Below are 25201 nucleotides of genomic sequence, written 5' to 3'. Positions count from 1 at the left end.
CGGCGTTACCTGGAGCAACGCCACCTGTAGCTCCAGGATAGATTTTATATTTTGTAATGATAACTTACTGCCTTTTAAATGTGAAGTTTTAACCAACGTGTTTTCAGATCATAGGCTTTTATCTTTTTATGTGAAGCGTGATCTTAATAATCTTATTTGTAAGAAGTCCTGGAAGATGAATGTTTCCCTTTTAGATGATCCACAGGTTTTAACCGATTTTATTGAATTTTACAAGAAAAGCAGGCGGGTGAGAGATACTAGAGCTCCCATCAGTGCATGGTGGGAGAAGATGAAAAGTAAAATAAAAGATTTTTTTATTAAAAAGAGTGTGGCAAAAGCCAAAATAAAATATGCTGTTTTTAATACACTAAACACCCGTCTGCAGACCCTGTACAAAATGCGAGACAATGAAATAGAAGTGGAAGCCGACATCACCGACCTCAAAAAGGAGATAGCCCAGTGCCTGGAGCAGAAAGGTAAAGAAATAATCTTTCGTTCAAAAATTCAAAATATAGAGGAGAACGAGACCTGCTCCAGGTACTTTTTTAAAAAAATCAACAACAAAAGGGCTGTCATCAAAAACATTGAAGGTGTGTCGGATGTACAGGGTCTTTTAAGTAAAGTTCATGAGTTTTATACTGACCTTTTTAATGTTAAGACTGTGGATCGTGATTTTATGCGTGACTCACTGAAGGAGATTACCACTGTTTTAGACCCTGTCTCCCAGAATTTTTTATTGCAGGACCTGACGGAGCAGGAGATTTTAGAAACAGTTAAAAGTTTTAAAGCAGGTAAAGTTCCTGGTCCGGACGGTATACCCAGTGAGTTTTATGTAAAATTTTATGATCTTTTAAAAGAAGATTTGTTTTTACTATACGCAGAAGTTTTTAAATCCAAGATGCTGCCTAAGTCCTGGCAGAAGGGTGAGGTCTCCCTATTATACAAGACGGGTGACATCGCAGTTTTAAAGAACTGGAGACCAATAACCCTTCTAAACAGCGACTACAAGATCATGGCTAAATTATGTGCGAACCGGATGAAAGCCATAATACCCCACATAATACATTCCAACCAAGTATGTGGGGTGCCAGGCCGCAGCATCTGGGACAATCTTAACCTTATTAAAGATGTGATTGAGGACACGAGGTCTAGGAAGAATAATTTAGCAATTTTATCAATAGACTTTGAAAAAGCTTTTGACCGTGTCTCTCACTTTTATTTGTTTAAGGTTTTAGAGCGTATGGGTATACCTGAAGGATTTTTATTATCCATCAAAGCCTTTTATAAAAATTGTACAAGTAAGATTTTAGTAAATGGTTTTAAGACACAGGACGTATTTTTAAACTCTGGGGTGAAGCAGGGGTGTCCCTTGTCCCCACTGCTTTTTATATGTGCGTTAGAGCCTCTATTATGCGCAATTCGCCGAGACAAGATGATACGTGGAGTCCCCCTGCCAGGGGGAGGCGGCATAGAGGCTAAAGCAGTGGGGTACATGGATGATGTAGCGGTTTTATGCAGGGACACCCGGTCGCTTCAGAGAGCCCTCAAGCAGATAGAGTTTTATTGCTGTGCTTCCAGTTTTAAGATAAACTTTAGCAAGAGTAGTATTTTAAGCGTAGGAAGCATGGTTTTTAGTGACATACCAGTTCCTGTGTCGGATAATATTAAAATTTTAGGGGTCTCCTTCAGTGAGTACGACAATGGTTTTATCAGTTGGGACATGGTGGCGCAGAAAGTAAACAAGAAGATATGTATGTGGAATATGAGGAAGCTTACTATGGAGGGAAAAATTTTAATTATTAAAATGGTCATTTTACCCCTGCTTTTATATCTGAGTATGGTTTTCCCTCCTCCCACGGTTTTACTGAGAAAAATAACCAAAGCTTGTTTTACTTTCTTTTGGAGTTCCAGAATGGAGAAATTAAAGAGAGGAATCGTGATGAAGTCCAAACCAAAGGGTGGCAAAGACTTTCCAGATTTTAATAGGTTTCTTTTACTAAAATTTTTTAGCTTCTGTTTTAATTCCCTTTTTAAAGAGCACTATTGGTCGTTTTATTTACGTTATAATACAGGGTTTTTTATGCGAAGGTGTGGGTGGTTCCAGATTATTTTAACCTCACCTTATGCTTTTAATTTACCCCCACAATATGTAATTTTAGAAAAAATAGTTGCTTTATTTAAATTAAAAGGGAAGAGTATTAATGATCTTAAAAATAGCAAGAAGCTTATAAATGACCTAAAAAGAGAGGATGCGGTCAGCAGAATAGACAATTTTAACGAAAAACGCAGTGGTTTTATCTGGAAAATGTCTAACATATTTTATCTCTTTAACACACAGAAGGACCTGGCCTGGAGCTGCATTCATCAATGTCTTCCATGCCGGGCATTCCAATACAGAAGAAGATTCGCGAGGTCTGCCGTCTGCCCGAGGGAAGGCTGCCAGGCTGAGGAGACAGTGCGTCATTTACTTTGGACATGTTACTTTGCACAACATTTTTGGAAAAAGATATTCCCTCTTATGGAAAAGATGGCAGACCTGAAGGACATATGTTACAATGATATTTTATATGGACAATTTGGATGCCCGACCGCGAATCAGAAGACAATAGCATGGAAGACGATGAATTGCGCTAAAGAAGCTCTTTGGAAGGCCAGGAACATCCTTCTTTTTAAACACGACGTTTTAACAACGGATGATGTTTTAGGTCTTTGTTTTAGTGAGATGTATTTATATTATTTAATTGACAGGAAAGCAAATGCCACCCTTCTAAATAAATGGTTTGTGACTGACTGGAACTCCAATAAATAAAGATTTGCCACCATGTCCCCCTATAAATATTAATGCTAAATTGATTTTACTATTGTAACAATGTGAAAATGTTTGACGTAATTGTAATGTTATTTATTGTAAAATTGAATTTTTTTTATTAATAAATCATTGACACCCCCGCGAGGGGGTAGCCAACTGAAAAAAAAATCTGTTCTTATCAGTTTAATATCTGATACGTCCCCTATCTGGGGACCATATATTAAATGGATTTTTAGAACAGGGAGATGGAAATAGAGCTTGCTCTGTCCACTCCACGCATTGACCTGGTATTGCAGTATTTCCAGGACCGGTGCACCCTTTCCTTATGTGTTTACTAAAATCAGATTCCAAAAGTGCTTTTTGTGTTTGCCATTGTTTTTGTCTTTCGGATGGGATCTCCCCTTTTAATCCCATTATTTCAACACCTGTTGGACAATGCATTTGTACAGTCATGTGTGATAATGAGCTAATTTATTAAATGCAATTAATTAATACATTGCCACCTCTTGTTTTGTGTCGTCTGTGTTTCTGTGTTTCCGGCATTTCACATTGGAACAGATCATTCACCTTCCTTGTCTTCTCTCCGCCCTCCCTCCTAGGTAGGTTAAAGAGCTGCACCTGAGCCAGCCACTGATTGATGCAGCACCATAGTCAAATAGTGGAGTGGAGTAGGGGAACAGCAAACAGCCATTAAAGCAGCCAGCCCGCCCGCCCGCCCGTCACAATGGACCTACCTGTGTACACTAGATGGATGTGATGGAATGTACTGTGGTCCCTACATTTCAAGAAGAAGTAAGAATTGCAGTTGCAACAAACCCTTGCTTGCCTACAAAGAGAGCAGCAATTTGGATTTGTTACTATGTTACCTGGAAGAATAACAAACTGTGCAAGGATGGAGGTTGTAGGAGCAAGGAGAACAAGTTGTCTGTAAAGTTGGTGGATGCCTATTTTCCATTTTGCAGTCCCTTGTCTCCCTCTTGTGGCCTCCTGGAGGCAACTAGCTGTGCAAAAAAAAGACAGCCTGGGGGCCGGCTGTTGCAGTGTTGCCCTCTCAGGCAACACTGAGTGACTGACTGAGCCGCACCGTCTTATATAAAGTTCAGACGGAACTTTGCACGTGTCATAGTGGAGACCTCAGGAGCCAGAGCCAGCTTTCTGACATCATAATGGGGCCTCAGAGATAAAAGCCTGGGCCCAGGCAGTGTTGGTCAGTGCTGCTCAGCAGGCAGCACTGGACTGGATTAAAGCTGATACAAGGTGTGAAAGGAGAAGGGGTGGCAGTGGGCATGCACTTACTGCTGCTGCTGCTGCTGCTGCTGCTGCTGCTGCCAGTGTTTGCACGGCAGGAGGGCATTTGGGCGTTGCCAGGAAGGCGTTTTTATGTCGATTCCTCCTCTTTCAGCACTGCATTGTGGTGCAAGCAAAAGAAGCAAATCCTGTCTTGCTTCCTCTCCGGCCTTTATTCACCTCCCACTTAGTAGCTGTGAGTGTGTGTGAGCCTGCAGGGCCCCATGGAATTGCCTAGGAGTAGGCTGAATCGCTGCAAGGGGTGAACAGCAGTATTGGGAAGGCTCGGTCAACGCGCGGCCCGTTCGGGTTATCGCTTCTCGGCCTTTTGGCTAAGATCAAGTGTAGTATCTGTTCTTATCAGTTTAATATCTGATACGTCCCCTATCTGGGGACCATATATTAAATGGATTTTTAGAACAGGGAGATGAAAATAGAGCTTGCTCTGTCCACTCCACGCATTGACCTGGTATTGCAGTATTTCCAGGACCGGTGCACCCTTTCCTTATGTGTTTACTAAAATCAGATTCCAAAAGTGCTTTTTGTGTTTGCCATTGTTTTTGTCTTTCGGATGGGATCTCCCCTTTTAATCCCATTATTTCAACACCTGTTGGACAATGCATTTGTACAGTCATGTGTGATAATGAGCTAATTTATTAAATGCAATTAATTAATACATTGCCACCTCCTGTTTTGTGTCGTCTGTGTTTCTGTGTTTCCGGCATTTCACATTGGAACAGCTCATTCACCTTCCTTGTCTTCTCTCCGCCCTCCCTCCTAGGTAGGTTAAAGAGCTGCACCTGAGCCAGCCACTGATTGATGCAGCACCATAGTCAAATAGTGGAGTGGAGTAGGGGAACAGCAAACAGCCATTAAAGCAGCCAGCCCGCCCGCCCGCCCGTCACAATGGACCTACCTGTGTACACTAGATGGATGTGATGGAATGTACTGTGGTCCCTACATTTCAAGAAGAAGTAAGAATTGCAGTTGCAACAAACCCTTGCTTGCCTACAAAGAGAGCAGCAATTTGGATTTGTTACTATGTTACCTGGAAGAATAACAAACTGTGCAAGGATGGAGGTTGTAGGAGCAAGGAGAACAAGTTGTCTGTAAAGTTGGTGGATGCCTATTTTCCATTTTGCAGTCCCTTGTCTCCCTCTTGTGGCCTCCTGGAGGCAACTAGCTGTGCAAAAAAAAGACAGCCTGGGGGCCGGCTGTTGCAGTGTTGCCCTCTCAGGCAACACTGAGTGACTGACTGAGCCGCACCGTCTTATATAAAGTTCAGACGGAACTTTGCACGTGTCATAGTGGAGACCTCAGGAGCCAGAGCCAGCTTTCTGACATCATAATGGGGCCTCAGAGATAAAAGCCTGGGCCCAGGCAGTGTTGGTCAGTGCTGCTCAGCAGGCAGCACTGGACTGGATTAAAGCTGATACAAGGTGTGAAAGGAGAAGGGGTGGCAGTGGGCATGCACTTACTGCTGCTGCTGCTGCCAGTGTTTGCACGGCAGGAGGGCATTTGGGCGTTGCCAGGAAGGCGTTTTTATGTCGATTCCTCCTCTTTCAGCACTGCATTGTGGTGCAAGCAAAAGAAGCAAAACGCGCGGCACGTTCGGGTTATCGCTTCTCGGCCTTTTGGCTAAGATCAAGTGTAGTATCTGTTCTTATCAGTTTAATATCTGATACGTCCCCTATCTGGGGACCATATATTAAATGGATTTTTAGAACAGGGAGATGGAAATAGAGCTTGCTCTGTCCACTCCACGCATTGACCTGGTATTGCAGTATTTCCAGGACCGGTGCACCCTTTCCTTATGTGTTTACTAAAATCAGATTCCAAAAGTGCTTTTTGTGTTTGCCATTGTTTTTGTCTTTCGGATGGGATCTCCCCTTTTAATCCCATTATTTCAACACCTGTTGGACAATGCATTTGTACAGTCATGTGTGATAATGAGCTAATTTATTAAATGCAATTAATTAATACATTGCCACCTCTTGTTTTGTGTCGTCTGTGTTTCTGTGTTTCCGGCATTTCACATTGGAACAGCTCATTCACCTTCCTTGTCTTCTCTCCGCCCTCCCTCCTAGGTAGGTTAAAGAGCTGCACCTGAGCCAGCCACTGATTGATGCAGCACCATAGTCAAATAGTGGAGTGGAGTAGGGGAACAGCAAACAGCCATTAAAGCAGCCAGCCAGCCCGCCCGCCCGCCCGCCCGCCCGCCCGTCACAATGGACCTATCTGTGTACACTAGATGGATGTGATGGAATGTACTGTGGTCCCTACATTTCAAGAAGAAGTAAGAATTGCAGTTGCAACAAACCCTTGCTTGCCTACAAAGAGAGCAGCAATTTGGATTTGTTACTATGTTACCTGGAAGAATAACAAACTGTGCAAGGATGGAGGTTGTAGGAGCAAGGAGAACAAGTTGTCTGTAAAGTTGGTGGATGCCTATTTTCCATTTTGCAGTCCCTTGTCTCCCTCTTGTGGCCTCCTGGAGGCAACTAGCTGTGCAAAAAAAAGACAGCCTGGGGGCCGGCTGTTGCAGTGTTGCCCTCTCAGGCAACACTGAGTGACTGACTGAGCCGCACCGTCTTATATAAAGTTCAGACGGAACTTTGCACGTGTCATAGTGGAGACCTCAGGAGCCAGAGCCAGCTTTCTGACATCATAATGGGGCCTCAGAGATAAAAGCCTGGGCCCAGGCAGTGTTGGTCAGTGCTGCTCAGCAGGCAGCACTGGACTGGATTAAAGCTGATACAAGGTGTGAAAGGAGAAGGGATGGCAGTGGGCATGCACTTACTGCTGCTGCTGCTGCTGCTGCTGCCAGTGTTTGCACGGCAGGAGGGCATTTGGGCGTTGCCAGGAAGGCGTTTTTACGTTGATTCCTCCTCTTTCAGCACTGCATTGTGGTGCAAGCAAAAGAAGCAAAACGCGCGGCACGTTCGGGTTATCGCTTCTCGGCCTTTTGGCTAAGATCAAGTGTAGTATCTGTTCTTATCAGTTTAATATCTGATACGTCCCCTATCTGGGGACCATATATTAAATGGATTTTTAGAACAGGGAGATGGAAATAGAGCTTGCTCTGTCCACTCCACGCATTGACCTGGTATTGCAGTATTTCCAGGACCGGTGCACCCTTTCCTTATGTGTTTACTAAAATCAGATTCCAAAAGTGCTTTTTGTGTTTGCCATTGTTTTTGTCTTTCGGATGGGATCTCCCCTTTTAATCCCATTATTTCAACACCTGTTGGACAATGCATTTGTACAGTCATGTGTGATAATGAGCTAATTTATTAAATGCAATTAATTAATACATTGCCACCTCTTGTTTTGTGTCGTCTGTGTTTCTGTGTTTCCGGCATTTCACATTGGAACAGCTCATTCACCTTCCTTGTCTTCTCTCCGCCCTCCCTCCTAGGTAGGTTAAAGAGCTGCACCTGAGCCAGCCACTGATTGATGCAGCACCATAGTCAAATAGTGGAGTGGAGTAGGGGAACAGCAAACAGCCATTAAAGCAGCCAGCCAGCCCGCCCGCCCGCCCGCCCGCCCGTCACAATGGACCTACCTGTGTACACTAGATGGATGTGATGGAATGTACTGTGGTCCCTACATTTCAAGAAGAAGTAAGAATTGCAGTTGCAACAAACCCTTGCTTGCCTACAAAGAGAGCAGCAATTTGGATTTGTTACTATGTTACCTGGAAGAATAACAAACTGTGCAAGGATGGAGGTTGTAGGAGCAAGGAGAACAAGTTGTCTGTAAAGTTGGTGGATGCCTATTTTCCATTTTGCAGTCCCTTGTCTCCCTCTTGTGGCCTCCTGGAGGCAACTAGCTGTGCAAAAAAAAAGACAGCCTGGGGGCCGGCTGTTGCAGTGTTGCCCTCTCAGGCAACACTGAGTGACTGACTGAGCCGCACCGTCTTATATAAAGTTCAGACGGAACTTTGCACGTGTCATAGTGGAAACCTCAGGAGCCAGAGCCAGCTTTCTGACATCATAATGGGGCCTCAGAGATAAAAGCCTGGGCCCAGGCAGTGTTGGTCATTGCTGCTCAGCAGGCAGCACTGGACTGGATTAAAGCTGATACAAGGTGTGAAAGGAGAAGGGGTGGCAGTGGGCATGCACTTACTGCTGCTGCTGCTGCTGCTGCTGCCAGTGTGTGCACGGCAGGAGGGCATTTGGGCGTTGCCAGGAAGGCGTTTTTATGTCGATTCCTCCTCTTTCAGCACTGCATTGTGGTGCAAGCAAAAGAAGCAAAACGCGCGGCACGTTCGGGTTATCGCTTCTCGGCCTTTTGGCTAAGATCAAGTGTAGTATCTGTTCTTATCAGTTTAATATCTGATACGTCCCCTATCTGGGGACCATATATTAAATGGATTTTTAGAACAGGGAGATGGAAATAGAGCTTGCTCTGTCCACTCCACGCATTGACCTGGTATTGCAGTATTTCCAGGACCGGTGCACCCTTTCCTTATGTGTTTACTAAAATCAGATTCCAAAAGTGCTTTTTGTGTTTGCCATTGTTTTTGTCTTTCGGATGGGATCTCCCCTTTTAATCCCATTATTTCAACACCTGTTGGACAATGCATTTGTACAGTCATGTGTGATAATGAGCTAATTTATTAAATGCAATTAATTAATACATTGCCACCTCTTGTTTTGTGTCGTCTGTGTTTCTGTGTTTCCGGCATTTCACATTGGAACAGCTCATTCACCTTCGTTGTCTTCTCTCCGCCCTCCCTCCTAGGTAGGTTAAAGAGCTGCACCTGAGCCAGCCACTGATTGATGCAGCACCATAGTCAAATAGTGGAGTGGAGTAGGGGAACAGCAAACAGCCATTAAAGCAGCCAGCCCGCCCGCCCGCCCGTCACAATGGACCTACCTGTGTACACTAGATGGATGTGATGGAATGTACTGTGGTCCCTACATTTCAAGAAGAAGTAAGAATTGCAGTTGCAACAAACCCTTGCTTGCCTACAAAGAGAGCAGCAATTTGGATTTGTTACTATGTTACCTGGAAGAATAACAAACTGTGCAAGGATGGAGGTTGTAGGAGCAAGGAGAACAAGTTGTCTGTAAAGTTGGTGGATGCCTATTTTCCATTTTGCAGTCCCTTGTCTCCCTCTTGTGGCCTCCTGGAGGCAACTAGCTGTGCAAAAAAAAGACAGCCTGGGGGCCGGCTGTTGCAGTGTTGCCCTCTCAGGCAACACTGAGTGACTGACTGAGCCGCACCGTCTTATATAAAGTTCAGACGGAACTTTGCACGTGTCATAGTGGAGACCTCAGGAGCCAGAGCCAGCTTTCTGACATCATAATGGGGCCTCAGAGATAAAAGCCTGGGCCCAGGCAGTGTTGGTCAGTGCTGCTCAGCAGGCAGCACTGGACTGGATTAAAGCTGATACAAGGTGTGAAAGGAGAAGGGGTGGCAGTGGGCATGCACTTACTGCTGCTGCTGCTGCTGCTGCTGCTGCTGCTGCCAGTGTTTGCACGGCAGGAGGGCATTTGGGCGTTGCCAGGAAGGCGTTTTTATGTCGATTCCTCCTCTTTCAGCACTGCATTGTGGTGCAAGCAAAAGAAGCAAAACGCGCGGCACGTTCGGGTTATCGCTTCTCGGCCTTTTGGCTAAGATCAAGTGTAGTATCTGTTCTTATCAGTTTAATATCTGATACGTCCCCTATCTGGGGACCATATATTAAATGGATTTTTAGAACAGGGAGATGGAAATAGAGCTTGCTCTGTCCACTCCACGCATTGACCTGGTATTGCAGTATTTCCAGGACCAGTGCACCCTTTCCTTATGTGTTTACTAAAATCAGATTCCAAAAGTGCTTTTTGTGTTTGCCATTGTTTTTGTCTTTCGGATGGGATCTCCCCTTTTAATCCCATTATTTCAACACCTGTTGGACAATGCATTTGTACAGTCATGTGTGATAATGAGCTAATTTATTAAATGCAATTAATTAATACATTGCCACCTCTTGTTTTGTGTCGTCTGTGTTTCTGTGTTTCCGGCATTTCACATTGGAATAGCTCATTCACCTTCCTTGTCTTCTCTCCGCCCTCCCTCCTAGGTAGGTTAAAGAGCTGCACCTGAGCCAGCCACTGATTGATGCAGCACCATAGTCAAATAGTGGAGTGGAGTAGGGGAACAGCAAACAGCCATTAAAGCAGCCAGCCCGCCCGCCCGCCCGTCACAATGGACCTACCTGTGTACACTAGATGGATGTGATGGAATGTACTGTGGTCCCTACATTTCAAGAAGAAGTAAGAATTGCAGTTGCAACAAACCCTTGCTTGCCTACAAAGAGAGCAGCAATTTGGATTTGTTACTATGTTACCTGGAAGAATAACAAACTGTGCAAGGATGGAGGTTGTAGGAGCAAGGAGAACAAGTTGTCTGTAAAGTTGGTGGATGCCTATTTTCCATTTTGCAGTCCCTTGTCTCCCTCTTGTGGCCTCCTGGAGGCAACTAGCTGTGCAAAAAAAAGACAGCCTGGGGGCCGGCTGTTGCAGTGTTGCCCTCTCAGGCAACACTGAGTGACTGACTGAGCCGCACCGTCTTATATAAAGTTCAGACGGAACTTTGCACGTGTCATAGTGGAGACCTCAGGAGCCAGAGCCAGCTTTCTGACATCATAATGGGGCCTCAGAGATAAAAGCCTGGGCCCAGGCAGTGTTGGTCAGTGCTGCTCAGCAGGCAGCACTGGACTGGATTAAAGCTGATACAAGGTGTGAAAGGAGAAGGGGTGGCAGTGGGCATGCACTTACTGCTGCTGCTGCTGCTGCTGCCAGTGTTTGCACGGCAGGAGGGCATTTGGGCGTTGCCAGGAAGGCGTTTTTATGTCGATTCCTCCTCTTTCAGCACTGCATTGTGGTGCAAGCAAAAGAAGCAAAACGCGCGGCACGTTCGGGTTATCGCTTCTCGGCCTTTTGGCTAAGATCAAGTGTAGTATCTGTTCTTATCAGTTTAATATCTGATACGTCCCCTATCTGGGGACCATATATTAAATGGATTTTTAGAACAGGGAGATGGAAATAGAGCTTGCTCTGTCCACTCCACGCATTGACCTGGTATTGCAGTATTTCCAGGACCGGTGCACCCTTTCCTTATGTGTTTACTAAAATCAGATTCCAAAAGTGCTTTTTGTGTTTGCCATTGTTTTTGTCTTTCGGATGGGATCTCCCCTTTTAATCCCATTATTTCAACACCTGTTGGACAATGCATTTGTACAGTCATGTGTGATAATGAGCTAATTTATTAAATGCAATTAATTAATACATTGCCACCTCTTGTTTTGTGTCGTCTGTGTTTCTGTGTTTCCGGCATTTCACATTGGAACAGCTCATTCACCTTCGTTGTCTTCTCTCCGCCCTCCCTCCTAGGTAGGTTAAAGAGCTGCACCTGAGCCAGCCACTGATTGATGCAGCACCATAGTCAAATAGTGGAGTGGAGTAGGGGAACAGCAAACAGCCATTAAAGCAGCCAGCCCGCCCGCCCGCCCGCCCGTCACAATGGACCTACCTGTGTACACTAGATGGATGTGATGGAATGTACTGTGGTCCCTACATTTCAAGAAGAAGTAAGAATTGCAGTTGCAACAAACCCTTGCTTGCCTACAAAGAGAGCAGCAATTTGGATTTGTTACTATGTTACCTGGAAGAATAACAAACTGTGCAAGGATGGAGGTTGTAGGAGCAAGGAGAACAAGTTGTCTGTAAAGTTGGTGGATGCCTATTTTCCATTTTGCAGTCCCTTGTCTCCCTCTTGTGGCCTCCTGGAGGCAACTAGCTGTGCAAAAAAAAGACAGCCTGGGGGCCGGCTGTTGCAGTGTTGCCCTCTCAGGCAACACTGAGTGACTGACTGAGCCGCACCGTCTTATATAAAGTTCAGACGGAACTTTGTACGTGTCATAGTGGAGACCTCAGGAGCCAGAGCCAGCTTTCTGACATCATAATGGGGCCTCAGAGATAAAAGCCTGGGCCCAGGCAGTGTTGGTCAGTGCTGCTCAGCAGGCAGCACTGGACTGGATTAAAGCTGATACAAGGTGTGAAAGGAGAAGGGGTGGCAGTGGGCATGCACTTACTGCTGCTGCTGCTGCTGCTGCCAGTGTTTGCACGGCAGGAGGGCATTTGGGCGTTGCCAGGAAGGCGTTTTTATGTCGATTCCTCCTCTTTCAGCACTGCATTGTGGTGCAAGCAAAAGAAGCAAAACGCGCGGCACGTTCGGGTTATCGCTTCTCGGCCTTTTGGCTAAGATCAAGTGTAGTATCTGTTCTTATCAGTTTAATATCTGATACGTCCCCTATCTGGGGACCATATATTAAATGGATTTTTAGAACAGGGAGATGGAAATAGAGCTTGCTCTGTCCACTCCACGCATTGACCTGGTATTGCAGTATTTCCAGGACCGGTGCACCCTTTCCTTATGTGTTTAGTAAAATCAGATTCCAAAAGTGCTTTTTGTGTTTGCCATTGTTTTTGTCTTTCGGATGGGATCTCCCCTTTTAATCCCATTATTTCAACACCTGTTGGACAATGCATTTGTACAGTCATGTGTGATAATGAGCTAATTTATTAAATGCAATTAATTAATACATTGCCACCTCTTGTTTTGTGTCGTCTGTGTTTCTGTGTTTCCGGCATTTCACATTGGAACAGCTCATTCACCTTCGTTGTCTTCTCTCCGCCCTCCCTCCTAGGTAGGTTAAAGAGCTGCACCTGAGCCAGCCACTGATTGATGCAGCACCATAGTCAAATAGTGGAGTGGAGTAGGGGAACAGCAAACAGCCATTAAAGCAGCCAGCCCGCCCGCCCGCCCGCCCGCCCGTCACAATGGACCTACCTGTGTACACTAGATGGATGTGATGGAATGTACTGTGGTCCCTACATTTCAAGAAGAAGTAAGAATTGCAGTTGCAACAAACCCTTGCTTGCCTACAAAGAGAGCAGCAATTTGGATTTGTTACTATGTTACCTGGAAGAATAACAAACTGTGCAAGGATGGAGGTTGTAGGAGCAAGGAGAACAAGTTGTCTGTAAAGTTGGTGGATGCCTATTTTCCATTTTGCAGTCCCTTGTCTCCCTCTTGTGGCCTCCTGGAGGCAACTAGCTGTGCAAAAAAAAGACAGCCTGGGGGCCGGCTGTTGCAGTGTTGCCCTCTCAGGCAACACTGAGTGACTGACTGAGCCGCACCGTCTTATATAAAGTTCAGACGGAACTTTGCACGTGTCATAGTGGAGACCTCAGGAGCCAGAGCCAGCTTTCTGACATCATAATGGGGCCTCAGAGATAAAAGCCTGGGCCCAGGCAGTGTTGGTCAGTGCTGCTCAGCAGGCAGCACTGGACTGGATTAAAGCTGATACAAGGTGTGAAAGGAGAAGGGGTGGCAGTGGGCATGCACTTACTGCTGCTGCTGCTGCTGCTGCTGCTGCTGCCAGTGTTTGCACGGCAGGAGGGCATTTGGGCGTTGCCAGGAAGGCGTTTTTATGTCGATTCCTCCTCTTTCAGCACTGCATTGTGGTGCAAGCAAAAGAAGCAAAACGCGCGGCACGTTCGGGTTATCGCTTCTCGGCCTTTTGGCTAAGATCAAGTGTAGTATCTGTTCTTATCAGTTTAATATCTGATACGTCCCCTATCTGGGGACCATATATTAAATGGATTTTTAGAACAGGGAGATGGAAATAGAGCTTGCTCTGTCCACTCCACGCATTGACCTGGTATTGCAGTATTTCCAGGACCGGTGCACCCTTTCCTTATGTGTTTACTAAAATCAGATTCCAAAAGTGCTTTTTGTGTTTGCCATTGTTTTTGTCTTTCGGATGGGATCTCCCCTTTTAATCCCATTATTTCAACACCTGTTGGACAATGCATTTGTACAGTCATGTGTGATAATGAGCTAATTTATTAAATGCAATTAATTAATACATTGCCACCTCTTGTTTTGTGTTGTCTGTGTTTCTGTGTTTCCGGCATTTCACATTGGAACAGCTCATTCACCTTCCTTGTCTTCTCTCCGCCCTCCCTCCTAGGTAGGTTAAAGAGCTGCACCTGAGCCAGCCACTGATTGATGCAGCACCATAGTCAAATAGTGGAGTGGAGTAGGGGAACAGCAAACAGCCATTAAAGCAGCCAGCCCGCCCGCCCGCCCGTCACAATGGACCTACCTGTGTACACTAGATGGATGTGATGGAATGTACTGTGGTCCCTACATTTCAAGAAGAAGTAAGAATTGCAGTTGCAACAAACCCTTGCTTGCCTACAAAGAGAGCAGCAATTTGGATTTGTTACTATGTTACCTGGAAGAATAACAAACTGTGCAAGGATGGAGGTTGTAGGAGCAAGGAGAACAAGTTGTCTGTAAAGTTGGTGGATGCCTATTTTCCATTTTGCAGTCCCTTGTCTCCCTCTTGTGGCCTCCTGGAGGCAACTAGCTGTGCAAAAAAAAGACAGCCTGGGGGCCGGCTGTTGCAGTGTTGCCCTCTCAGGCAACACTGAGTGACTGACTGAGCCGCACCGTCTTATATAAAGTTCAGACGGAACTTTGCACGTGTCATAGTGGAGACCTCAGGAGCCAGAGCCAGCTTTCTGACATCATAATGGGGCCTCAGAGATAAAAGCCTGGGCCCAGGCAGTGTTGGTCAGTGCTGCTCAGCAGGCAGCACTGGACTGGATTAAAGCTGATACAAGGTGTGAAAGGAGAAGGGGTGGCAGTGGGCATGCACTTACTGCTGCTGCTGCTGCTGCTGCTGCTGCCAGTGTTTGCACGGCAGGAGGGCATTTGGGCGTTGCCAGGAAGGCGTTTTTATGTCGATTCCTCCTCTTTCAGCACTGCATTGTGGTGCAAGCAAAAGAAGCAAAACGCGCGGCACGTTCGGGTTATCGCTTCTCGGCCTTTTGGCTAAGATCAAGTGTAGTATCTGTTCTTATCAGTTTAATATCTGATACGTCCCCTATCTGGGGACCATATATTAAATGGATTTTTAGAACAGGGAGATGGAAATAGAGCTTGCTCTGTCCACTCCACGCATTGACCTGGTATTGCAGTATTTCCAGGACCGGTGCACCCTTTCCTTATGTGTTTACTAAAATCAGATTCCAAAAGTGCTTTTTGTGTTTGCCATTGTTTTTGTCTTTCGGATGGGATCTCCCCTTTTAATCCCATTATTTCAACACCTGTTGGACAATGCATTTGTACAGTCATGTGTGATAATGAGCTAATTTATTAAATGCAATTAATTAATACATTGCCACCTCTTGTTTTGTGTCGTCTGTGTTTCTGTGTTTCCGGCATTTCACATTGGAACAGCTCATTCACCTTCCTTGTCTTCTCTCCGCCCTCCCTCCTAGGTAGGTTAAAGAGCTGCACCTGAGCCAGCCACTGATTGATGCAGCACCATAGTCAAATAGTGGAGTGGAGTAGGGGAACAGCAAACAGCTATTAAAGCAGCCAGCCCGCCCGCCCGCCCGCCCGCCCGTCACAATGGACCTACCTGTGTACACTAGATGGATGTGATGGAATGTACTGTGGTCCCTACATTTCAAGAAGAAGTAAGAATTGCAGTTGCAACAAACCCTTGCTTGCCTACAAAGAGAGCAGCAATTTGGATTTGTTACTATGTTACCTGGAAGAATAACAAACTGTGCAAGGATGGAGGTTGTAGGAGCAAGGAGAACAAGTTGTCTGTAAAGTTGGTGGATGCCTATTTTCCATTTTGCAGTCCCTTGTCTCCCTCTTGTGGCCTCCTGGAGGCAACTAGCTGTGCAAAAAAAAGACAGCCTGGGGGCCGGCTGTTGCAGTGTTGCCCTCTCAGGCAACACTGAGTGACTGACTGAGCCGCACCGTCTTATATAAAGTTCAGACGGAACTTTGCACGTGTCATAGTGGAGACCTCAGGAGCCAGAGCCAGCTTTCTGACATCATAATGGGGCCTCAGAGATAAAAGCCTGGGCCCAGGCAGTGTTGGTCAGTGCTGCTCAGCAGGCAGCACTGGACTGGATTAAAGCTGATACAAGGTGTGAAAGGAGAAGGGGTGGCAGTGGGCATGCACTTACTGCTGCTGCTGCTGCTGCTGCTGCTGCCAGTGTTTGCACGGCAGGAGGGCATTTGGGCGTTGCCAGGAAGGCGTTTTTATGTCGATTCCTCCTCTTTCAGCACTGCATTGTGGTGCAAGCAAAAGAAGCAAAACGCGCGGCACGTTCGGGTTATCGCTTCTCGGCCTTTTGGCTAAGATCAAGTGTAGTATCTGTTCTTATCAGTTTAATATCTGATACGTCCCCTATCTGGGGACCATATATTAAATGGATTTTTAGAACAGGGAGATGGAAATAGAGCTTGCTCTGTCCACTCCACGCATTGACCTGGTATTGCAGTATTTCCAGGACCGGTGCACCCTTTCCTTATGTGTTTACTAAAATCAGATTCCAAAAGTGCTTTTTGTGTTTGCCATTGTTTTTGTCTTTCGGATGGGATCTCCCCTTTTAATCCCATTATTTCAACACCTGTTGGACAATGCATTTGTACAGTCATGTGTGATAATGAGCTAATTTATTAAATGCAATTAATTAATACATTGCCACCTCTTGTTTTGTGTCGTCTGTGTTTCTGTGTTTCCGGCATTTCACATTGGAACAGCTCATTCACCTTCCTTGTCTTCTCTCCGCCCTCCCTCCTAGGTAGGTTAAAGAGCTGCACCTGAGCCAGCCACTGATTGATGCAGCACCATAGTCAAATAGTGGAGTGGAGTAGGGGAACAGCAAACAGCCATTAAAGCAGCCAGCCCGCCCGCCCGCCCGTCACAATGGACCTACCTGTGTACACTAGATGGATGTGATGGAATGTACTGTGGTCCCTACATTTCAAGAAGAAGTAAGAATTGCAGTTGCAACAAACCCTTGCTTGCCTACAAAGAGAGCAGCAATTTGGATTTGTTACTATGTTACCTGGAAGAATAACAAACTGTGCAAGGATGGAGGTTGTAGGAGCAAGGAGAACAAGTTGTCTGTAAAGTTGGTGGATGCCTATTTTCCATTTTGCAGTCCCTTGTCTCCCTCTTGTGGCCTCCTGGAGGCAACTAGCTGTGCAAAAAAAAGACAGCCTGGGGGCCGGCTGTTGCAGTGTTGCCCTCTCAGGCAACACTGAGTGACTGACTGAGCCGCACCGTCTTATATAAAGTTCAGACGGAACTTTGCACGTGTCATAGTGGAGACCTCAGGAGCCAGAGCCAGCTTTCTGACATCATAATGGGGCCTCAGAGATAAAAGCCTGGGCCCAGGCAGTGTTGGTCAGTGCTGCTCAGCAGGCAGCACTGGACTGGATTAAAGCTGATACAAGGTGTGAAAGGAGAAGGGGTGGCAGTGGGCATGCACTTACTGCTGCTGCTGCTGCTGCTGCCAGTGTTTGCACGGCAGGAGGGCATTTGGGCGTTGCCAGGAAGGCGTTTTTATGTCGATTCCTCCTCTTTCAGCACTGCATTGTGGTGCAAGCAAAAGAAGCAAAACGCGCGGCACGTTCGGGTTATCGCTTCTCGGCCTTTTGGCTAAGATCAAGTGTAGTATCTGTTCTTATCAGTTTAATATCTGATACGTCCCCTATCTGGGGACCATATATTAAATGGATTTTTAGAACAGGGAGATGGAAATAGAGCTTGCTCTGTCCACTCCACGCATTGACCTGGTATTGCAGTATTTCCAGGACCGGTGCACCCTTTCCTTATGTGTTTAGTAAAATCAGATTCCAAAAGTGCTTTTTGTGTTTGCCATTGTTTTTGTCTTTCGGATGGGATCTCCCCTTTTAATCCCATTATTTCAACACCTGTTGGACAATGCATTTGTACAGTCATGTGTGATAATGAGCTAATTTATTAAATGCAATTAATTAATACATTGCCACCTCTTGTTTTGTGTCGTCTGTGATTCTGTGTTTCCGGCATTTCTCATTGGAACAGCTCATTCACCTTCCTTGTCTTCTCTCCGCCCTCCCTCCTAGGTAGGTTAAAGAGCTGCACCTGAGCCAGCCACTGATTGATGCAGCACCATAGTCAAATAGTGGAGTGGAGTAGGGGAACAGCAAACAGCCATTAAAGCAGCCAGCCCGCCCGCCCGCCCGCCCGTCACAATGGACCTACCTGTGTACACTAGATGGATGTGATGGAATGTACTGTGGTCCCTACATTTCAAGAAGAAGTAAGAATTGCAGTTGCAACAAACCCTTGCTTGCCTACAAAGAGAGCAGCAATTTGGATTTGTTACTATGTTACCTGGAAGAATAACAAACTGTGCAAGGATGGAGGTTGTAGGAGCAAGGAGAACAAGTTGTCTGTAAAGTTGGTGGATGCCTATTTTCCATTTTGCAGTCCCTTGTCTCCCTCTTGTGGCCTCCTGGAGGCAACTAGCTGTGCAAAAAAAAGACAGCCTGGGGGCCGGCTGTTGCAGTGTTGCCCTCTCAGGCAACACTGAGTGACTGACTGAGCCGCACCGTCTTATATAAAGTTCAGACGGAACTTTGCACGTGTCATAGTGGAGACCTCAGGAGCCAGAGCCAGCTTTCTGACATCATAATGGGGCCTCAGAGATAAAAGCCTGGGCCCAGGCAGTGTTGGTCAGTGCTGCTCAGCAGGCAGCACTGGACTGGATTAAAGCTGATACAAGGTGTGAAAGGAGAAGGGGTGGCAGTGGGCATGCACTTACTGCTGCTGCTGCTGCTGCTGCTGCTGCTGCCAGTGTTTGCACGGCAGGAGGGCATTTGGGCGTTGCCAGGAAGGCGTTTTTATGTCGATTCCTCCTCTTTCAGCACTGCATCGTGGTGCAAGCAAAAGAAGCAAATCCTGTCTTGCTTCCTCTCCGGCCTTTATTCACCTCCCGCTTAGTAGCTGTGAGTGTGTGTGAGCCTGCAGGGCCCCATGGAATTGCCTAGGAGTAGGCTGAATCGCTGCAAGGGGTGAACAGCAGTATTGGGCAGGCTCGGTCAACGCGCGGCCCGTTCGGGTTATCGCTTCTCGGCCTTTTGGCTAAGATCAAGTGTAGTATCTGTTTTTATCAGTTTAATATCTGATACGTCCCCTATCTGGGGACCATATATTAAATGGATTTTTAGAACAGGGAGATGGAAATAGAGCTTGCTCTGTCCACTCCACGCATTGACCTGGTATTGCAGTATTTCCAGGACCGGTGCACCCTTTCCTTATGTGTTTACTAAAATCAGATTCCAAAAGTGCTTTTTGTGTTTGCCATTGTTTTTGTCTTTCGGATGGGATCTCCCCTTTTAATCCCATTATTTCAACACCTGTTGGACAATGCATTTGTACAGTCATGTGTGATAATGAGCTAATTTATTAAATGCAATTAATTAATACATTGCCACCTCTTGTTTTGTGTCATCTGTGTTTCTGTGTTTCCGGCATTTCACATTGGAACAGCTCATTCACCTTCCTTGTCTTCTCTCCGCCCTCCCTCCTAGGTAGGTTAAAGAGCTGCACCTGAGCCAGCCACTGATTGATGCAGCACCATAGTCAAATAGTGGAGTGGAGTAGGGGAACAGCAAACAGCCATTAAAGCAGCCAGCCAGCCCGCCCGCCCGCCCGCCCGCCCGTCACAATGGACCTACCTGTGTACACTAGATGGATATGATGGAATGTACTGTGGTCCCTACATTTCAAGAAGAAGTAAGAATTGCAGTTGCAACAAACCCTTGCTTGCCTACAAAGAGAGCAGAAATTTGGATTTGTTACTATGTTACCTGGAAGAATAACAAACTGTGCAAGGATGGAGGTTGTAGGAGCAAGGAGAACAAGTTGTCTGTAAAGTTGGTGGATGCCTATTTTCCATTTTGCAGTCCCTTGTCTCCCTCTTGTGGCCTCCTGGAGGCAACTAGCTGTGCAAAAAAAAGACAGCCTGGGGGCCGGCTGTTGCAGTGTTGCCCTCTCAGGCAACACTGAGTGACTGACTGAGCCGCACCGTCTTATATAAAGTTCAGACGGAACTTTGCACGTGTCATAGTGGAGACCTCAGGAGCCAGAGCCAGCTTTCTGACATCATAATGGGGCCTCAGAGATAAAAGCCTGGGCCCAGGCAGTGTTGGTCAGTGCTGCTCAGCAGGCAGCACTGGACTGGATTAAAGCTGATACAAGGTGTGAAAGGAGAAGGGGTGGCAGTGGGCATGCACTTACTGCTGCTGCTGCTGCTGCTGCCAGTGTTTGCACGGCAGGAGGGCATTTGGGCGTTGCCAGGAAGGCGTTTTTATGTCGATTCCTCCTCTTTCAGCACTGCATTGTGGTGCAAGCAAAAGAAGCAAAACGCGCGGCACGTTCGTGTTATCGCTTCTCGGCCTTTTGGCTAAGATCAAGTGTAGTATCTGTTCTTATCAGTTTAATATCTGATACGTCCCCTATCTGGGGACCATATATTAAATGGATTTTTAGAACAGGGAGATGGAAATAGAGCTTGCTCTGTCCACTCCACGCATTGACCTGGTATTGCAGTATTTCCAGGACCGGTGCACCCTTTCCTTATGTGTTTACTAAAATCAGATTCCAAAAGTGCTTTTTGTGTTTGCCATTGTTTTTGTCTTTCGGATGGGATCTCCCCTTTTAATCCCATTATTTCAACACCTGTTGGACAATGCATTTGTACAGTCATGTGTGATAATGAGCTAATTTATTAAATGCAATTAATTAATACATTGCCACCTCTTGTTTTGTGTCGTCTGTGTTTCTGTGTTTCCGGAATTTCACATTGGAACAGCTCATTCACCTTCCTTGTCTTCTCTCAGCCCTCCCTCCTAGGTAGGTTAAAGAGCTGCAACTGAGCCAGCCACTGATTGATGCAGCACCATAGTCAAATAGTGGAGTGGAGTAGGGGAACAGCAAACAGCCATTAAAGCAGCCAGCCCGCCCGCCCGCCCGCCTGTCACAATGGACCTACCTGTGTACACTAGATGGATGTGATGGAATGTACTGTGGTCCCTACATTTCAAGAAGAAGTAAGAATTGCAGTTGCAACAAACCCTTGCTTGCCTACAAAGAGAGCAGCAATTTGGATTTGTTACTATGTTACCTGGTTAATAACAAACTGTGCAAGGATGGAGGTTGTAGGAGCAAGGAGAACAAGTTGTCTGTAAAGTTGGTGGATGCCTATTTTCCATTTTGCAGTCCCTTGTCTCCCTCTTGTGGCCTCCTGGAGGCAACTAGCTGTGCAAAAAAAAGACAGCCTGGGGGCCGGCTGTTGCAGTGTTGCCCTCTCAGGCAACACTGAGTGACTGACTGAGCCGCACCGTCTTATATAAAGTTCAGACGGAACTTTGCACGTGTCATAGTGGAGACCTCAGGAGCCAGAGCCAGCTTTCTGACATCATAATGGGGCCTCAGAGATAAAAGCCTGGGCCCAGGCAGTGTTGGTCAGTGCTGCTCAGCAGGCAGCACTGGACTGGATTAAAGCTGATACAAGGTGTGAAAGGAGAAGGAGTGGCAGTGGGCATGCACTTACTGCTGCTGCTGCTGCTGCTGCTGCTGCTGCCAGTGTTTGCACGGCAGGAGGGCATTTGGGCGTTGCCAGGAAGGCGTTTTTATGTCGATTCCTCCTCTTTCAGCACTGCATTGTGGTGCAAGCAAAAGAAGCAAAACGCGCGGCACGTTCGGGTTATCGCTTCTCGGCCTTTTGGCTAAGATCAAGTGTAGTATCTTTTCTTATCAGTTTAATATCTGATACGTCCCCTATCTGGGGACCATATATTAAATGGATTTTTAGAACAGGGAGATGGAAATAGAGCTTGCTCTGTCCACTCCACGCATTGACCTGGTATTGCAGTATTTCCAGGACCGGTGCACCCTTTCCTTATGTGTTTACTAAAATCAGATTCCAAAAGTGCTTTTTGTGTTTGCCATTGTTTTTGTCTTTCGGATGGGATCTCCCCTTTTAATCCCATTATTTCAACACCTGTTGGACAATGCATTTGTACAGTCATGTGTGATAATGAGCTAATTTATTAAATGCAATTAATTAATACATTGCCACCTCTTGTTTTGTGTCGTCTGTGTTTCTGTGTTTCCGGCATTTCACATTGGAACAGCTCATTCACCTTCCTTGTCTTCTCTCCGCCCTCCCTCCTAGGTAGGTTAAAGAGCTGCACCTGAGCCAGCCACTGATTGATGCAGCACCATAGTCAAATAGTGGAGTGGAGTAGGGGAACAGCAAACAGCCATTAAAGCAGCCAGCCCGCCCGCCCGCCCGCCCGTCACAATGGACCTACCTGTGTACACTAGATGGATGTGATGGAATGTACTGTGGTCCCTACATTTCAAGAAGAAGTAAGAATTGCAGTTGCAACAAACCCTTGCTTGCCTACAAAGAGAGCAGCAATTTGGATTTGTTACTATGTTACCTGGAAGAATAACAAACTGTGCAAGGATGGAGGTTGTAGGAGCAAGGAGAACAAGTTGTCTGTAAAGTTGGTGGATGCCTATTTTCCATTTTGCAGTCCCTTGTCTCCCTCTTGTGGCCTCCTGGAGGCAACTAGCTGTGCAAAAAAAAGACAGCCTGGGGGCCGGCTGTTGCAGTGTTGCCCTCTCAGGCAACACTGAGTGACTGACTGAGCCGCACCGTCTTATATAAAGTTCAGACGGAACTTTGCACGTGTCATAGTGGAGACCTCAGGAGCCAGAGCCAGCTTTCTGACATCATAATGGGGCCTCAGAGATAAAAGCCTGGGCCCAGGCAGTGTTGGTCAGTGCTGCTCAGCAGGCAGCACTGGACTGGATTAAAGCTGATACAAGGTGTGAAAGGAGAAGGGGTGGCAGTGGGCATGCACTTACTGCTGCTGCTGCTGCTGCCAGTGTTTGCACGGCAGGAGGGCATTTGGGCGTTGCCAGGAAGGCGTTTTTATGTCGATTCCTCCTCTTTCAGCACTGCATTGTGGTGCAAGCAAAAGAAGCAAAACGCGCGGCACGTTCGGGTTATCGCTTCTCGGCCTTTTGGCTAAGATCAAGTGTAGTATCTGTTCTTATCAGTTTAATATCTGATACGTCCCCTAAATGGGGACCATATATTAAATGGATTTTTAGAACAGGGAGATGGAAATAGAGCTTGCTCTGTCCACTCCACGCATTGACCTGGTATTGCAGTATTTCCAGGACCGGTGCACCCTTTCCTTATGTGTTTACTAAAATCAGATTCCAAAAGTGCTTTTTGTGTTTGCCATTGTTTTTGTCTTTCGGATGGGATCTCCCCTTTTAATCCCATTATTTCAACACCTGTTGGACAATGCATTTGTACAGTCATGTGTGATAATGAGCTAATTTATTAAATGCAATTAATTAATACATTGCCACCTCTTGTTTTGTGTCGTCTGTGTTTCTGTGTTTCCGGCATTTCACATTGGAACAGCTCATTCACCTTCCTTGTCTTCTCTCCGCCCTCCCTCCTAGGTAGGTTAAAGAGCTGCACCTGAGCCAGCCACTGATTGATGCAGCACCATAGTCAAATAGTGGAGTGGAGTAGGGGAACAGCAAACAGCCATTAAAGCAGCCAGCCCGCCCGCCCGCCCGCCCGTCACAATGGACCTACCTGTGTACACTAGATGGATGTGATGGAATGTACTGTGGTCCCTACATTTCAAGAAGAAGTAAGAATTGCAGTTGCAACAAACCCTTGCTTGCCTACAAAGAGAGCAGCAATTTGGATTTGTTACTATGTTACCTGGAAGAATAACAAACTGTGCAAGGATGGAGGTTGTAGGAGCAAGGAGAACAAGTTGTCTGTAAAGTTGGTGGATGCTTTTTTTCCATTTTGCAGTCCCTTGTCTCCCTCTTGTGGCCTCCTGGAGGCAACTAGCTGTGCAAAAAAAAGACAGCCTGGGGGCCGGCTGTTGCAGTGTTGCCCTCTCAGGCAACACTGAGTGACTGACTGAGCCGCACCGTCTTATATAAAGTTCAGACGGAACTTTGCACGTGTCATAGTGGAGACCTCAGGAGCCAGAGCCAGCTTTCTGACATCATAATGGGGCCTCAGAGATAAAAGCCTGGGCCCAGGCAGTGTTGGTCAGTGCTGCTCAGCAGGCAGCACTGGACTGGATTAAAGCTGATACATGGTGTGAAAGGAGAAGGGGTGGCAGTGGGCATGCACTTACTGCTGCTGCTGCTGCTGCTGCTGCTGCCAGTGTTTGCACGGCAGGAGGGCATTTGGGCGTTGCCAGGAAGGCGTTTTTATGTCGATTCCTCCTCTTTCAGCACTGCATTGTGGTGCAAGCAAAAGAAGCAAAACGCGCGGCACGTTCGGGTTATCGCTTCTCGGCCTTTTGGCTAAGATCAAGTGTAGTATCTGTTCTTATCAGTTTAATATCTGATACGTCCCCTATCTGGGGACCATATATTAAATGGATTTTTAGAACAGGGAGATGGAAATAGAGCTTGCTCTGTCCACTCCACGCATTGACCTGGTATTGCAGTATTTCCAGGACCGGTGCACCCTTTCCTTATGTGTTTACTAAAATCAGATTCCAAAAGTGCTTTTTGTGTTTGCCATTGTTTTTGTCTTTCGGATGGGATCTCCCCTTTTAATCCCATTATTTCAACACCTGTTGGACAATGCATTTGTACAGTCATGTGTGATAATGAGCTAATTTATTAAATGCAATTAATTAATACATTGCCACCTCTTGTTTTGTGTCGTCTGTGTTTCTGTGTTTCCGGCATTTCACATTGGAACAGCTCATTCACCTTCCTTGTCTTCTCTCCACCCTCCCTCCTAGGTAGGTTAAAGAGCTGCACCTGAGCCAGCCACTGATTGATGCAGCACCATAGTCAAATAGTGGAGTGGAGTAGGGGAACAGCAAACAGCCATTAAAGCAGCCAGCCCGCCCGCCCGCCCGCCCGCCCGCCCGCCCGCCCGCCCGCCCGTCACAATGGACCTACCTGTGTACACTAGATGGATGTGATGGAATGTACTGTGGTCCCTACATTTCAAGAAGAAGTAAGAATTGCAGTTGCAACAAACCCTTGCTTGCCTACAAAGAGAGCAGCAATTTGGATTTGTTACTATGTTACCTGGAAGAATAACAAACTGTGCAAGGATGGAGGTTGTAGGAGCAAGGAGAACAAGTTGTCTGTAAAGTTGGTGG

General features: G+C 46.4%; 17 non-coding genes across 17 annotated transcripts; all 17 read left to right on the top strand.

Moving 5' to 3' along the window:
* The first annotated feature begins 2932 nt into the window (after positions 1-2932).
* On the top strand, positions 2933-3130 carry LOC142677598 (U2 spliceosomal RNA). Its single transcript, XR_012852589.1, has one exon. It is a non-coding gene; the product is annotated as a U2 spliceosomal RNA (small nuclear RNA).
* A 1278-nt stretch (positions 3131-4408) lies between these two features.
* On the top strand, positions 4409-4599 carry LOC142677104 (U2 spliceosomal RNA). The gene has a single exon (XR_012852156.1). It is a non-coding gene; the product is annotated as a U2 spliceosomal RNA (small nuclear RNA).
* Positions 4600-5714: 1115 nt separating this feature from the next.
* LOC142677113 (U2 spliceosomal RNA) lies at positions 5715-5905 on the top strand. The gene has a single exon (XR_012852164.1). It is a non-coding gene; the product is annotated as a U2 spliceosomal RNA (small nuclear RNA).
* A 1140-nt stretch (positions 5906-7045) lies between these two features.
* LOC142677112 (U2 spliceosomal RNA) lies at positions 7046-7236 on the top strand. Its single transcript, XR_012852163.1, has one exon. It is a non-coding gene; the product is annotated as a U2 spliceosomal RNA (small nuclear RNA).
* A 1137-nt stretch (positions 7237-8373) lies between these two features.
* On the top strand, positions 8374-8564 carry LOC142677111 (U2 spliceosomal RNA). Its single transcript, XR_012852162.1, has one exon. It is a non-coding gene; the product is annotated as a U2 spliceosomal RNA (small nuclear RNA).
* Positions 8565-9697: 1133 nt separating this feature from the next.
* LOC142677073 (U2 spliceosomal RNA) lies at positions 9698-9888 on the top strand. The gene has a single exon (XR_012852128.1). It is a non-coding gene; the product is annotated as a U2 spliceosomal RNA (small nuclear RNA).
* A 1121-nt stretch (positions 9889-11009) lies between these two features.
* On the top strand, positions 11010-11200 carry LOC142677110 (U2 spliceosomal RNA). The gene has a single exon (XR_012852161.1). It is a non-coding gene; the product is annotated as a U2 spliceosomal RNA (small nuclear RNA).
* Positions 11201-12325: 1125 nt separating this feature from the next.
* Positions 12326-12516, top strand: LOC142677109 (U2 spliceosomal RNA). The gene has a single exon (XR_012852160.1). It is a non-coding gene; the product is annotated as a U2 spliceosomal RNA (small nuclear RNA).
* A 1138-nt stretch (positions 12517-13654) lies between these two features.
* On the top strand, positions 13655-13845 carry LOC142677108 (U2 spliceosomal RNA). The gene has a single exon (XR_012852159.1). It is a non-coding gene; the product is annotated as a U2 spliceosomal RNA (small nuclear RNA).
* A 1127-nt stretch (positions 13846-14972) lies between these two features.
* On the top strand, positions 14973-15163 carry LOC142677107 (U2 spliceosomal RNA). Its single transcript, XR_012852158.1, has one exon. It is a non-coding gene; the product is annotated as a U2 spliceosomal RNA (small nuclear RNA).
* A 1135-nt stretch (positions 15164-16298) lies between these two features.
* LOC142677106 (U2 spliceosomal RNA) lies at positions 16299-16489 on the top strand. The gene has a single exon (XR_012852157.1). It is a non-coding gene; the product is annotated as a U2 spliceosomal RNA (small nuclear RNA).
* Positions 16490-17610: 1121 nt separating this feature from the next.
* Positions 17611-17801, top strand: LOC142677103 (U2 spliceosomal RNA). The gene has a single exon (XR_012852155.1). It is a non-coding gene; the product is annotated as a U2 spliceosomal RNA (small nuclear RNA).
* Positions 17802-19080: 1279 nt separating this feature from the next.
* On the top strand, positions 19081-19271 carry LOC142677466 (U2 spliceosomal RNA). The gene has a single exon (XR_012852483.1). It is a non-coding gene; the product is annotated as a U2 spliceosomal RNA (small nuclear RNA).
* A 1133-nt stretch (positions 19272-20404) lies between these two features.
* On the top strand, positions 20405-20595 carry LOC142677102 (U2 spliceosomal RNA). The gene has a single exon (XR_012852154.1). It is a non-coding gene; the product is annotated as a U2 spliceosomal RNA (small nuclear RNA).
* Positions 20596-21728: 1133 nt separating this feature from the next.
* On the top strand, positions 21729-21919 carry LOC142677506 (U2 spliceosomal RNA). Its single transcript, XR_012852519.1, has one exon. It is a non-coding gene; the product is annotated as a U2 spliceosomal RNA (small nuclear RNA).
* Positions 21920-23041: 1122 nt separating this feature from the next.
* Positions 23042-23232, top strand: LOC142677388 (U2 spliceosomal RNA). Its single transcript, XR_012852413.1, has one exon. It is a non-coding gene; the product is annotated as a U2 spliceosomal RNA (small nuclear RNA).
* Positions 23233-24363: 1131 nt separating this feature from the next.
* On the top strand, positions 24364-24554 carry LOC142677101 (U2 spliceosomal RNA). Its single transcript, XR_012852153.1, has one exon. It is a non-coding gene; the product is annotated as a U2 spliceosomal RNA (small nuclear RNA).
* The last annotated feature ends 647 nt before the right edge of the window (positions 24555-25201 follow it).

The sequence above is a fragment of the Rhinoderma darwinii genome (assembly GCF_050947455.1).
Source record: "Rhinoderma darwinii isolate aRhiDar2 chromosome 2 unlocalized genomic scaffold, aRhiDar2.hap1 SUPER_2_unloc_31, whole genome shotgun sequence".
Lineage (NCBI taxonomy): Eukaryota > Metazoa > Chordata > Amphibia > Anura > Rhinodermatidae > Rhinoderma > Rhinoderma darwinii.
Note: the sequence above shows the minus strand (reverse complement) of the source record. Positions and strands in the feature narration are given on the sequence as shown.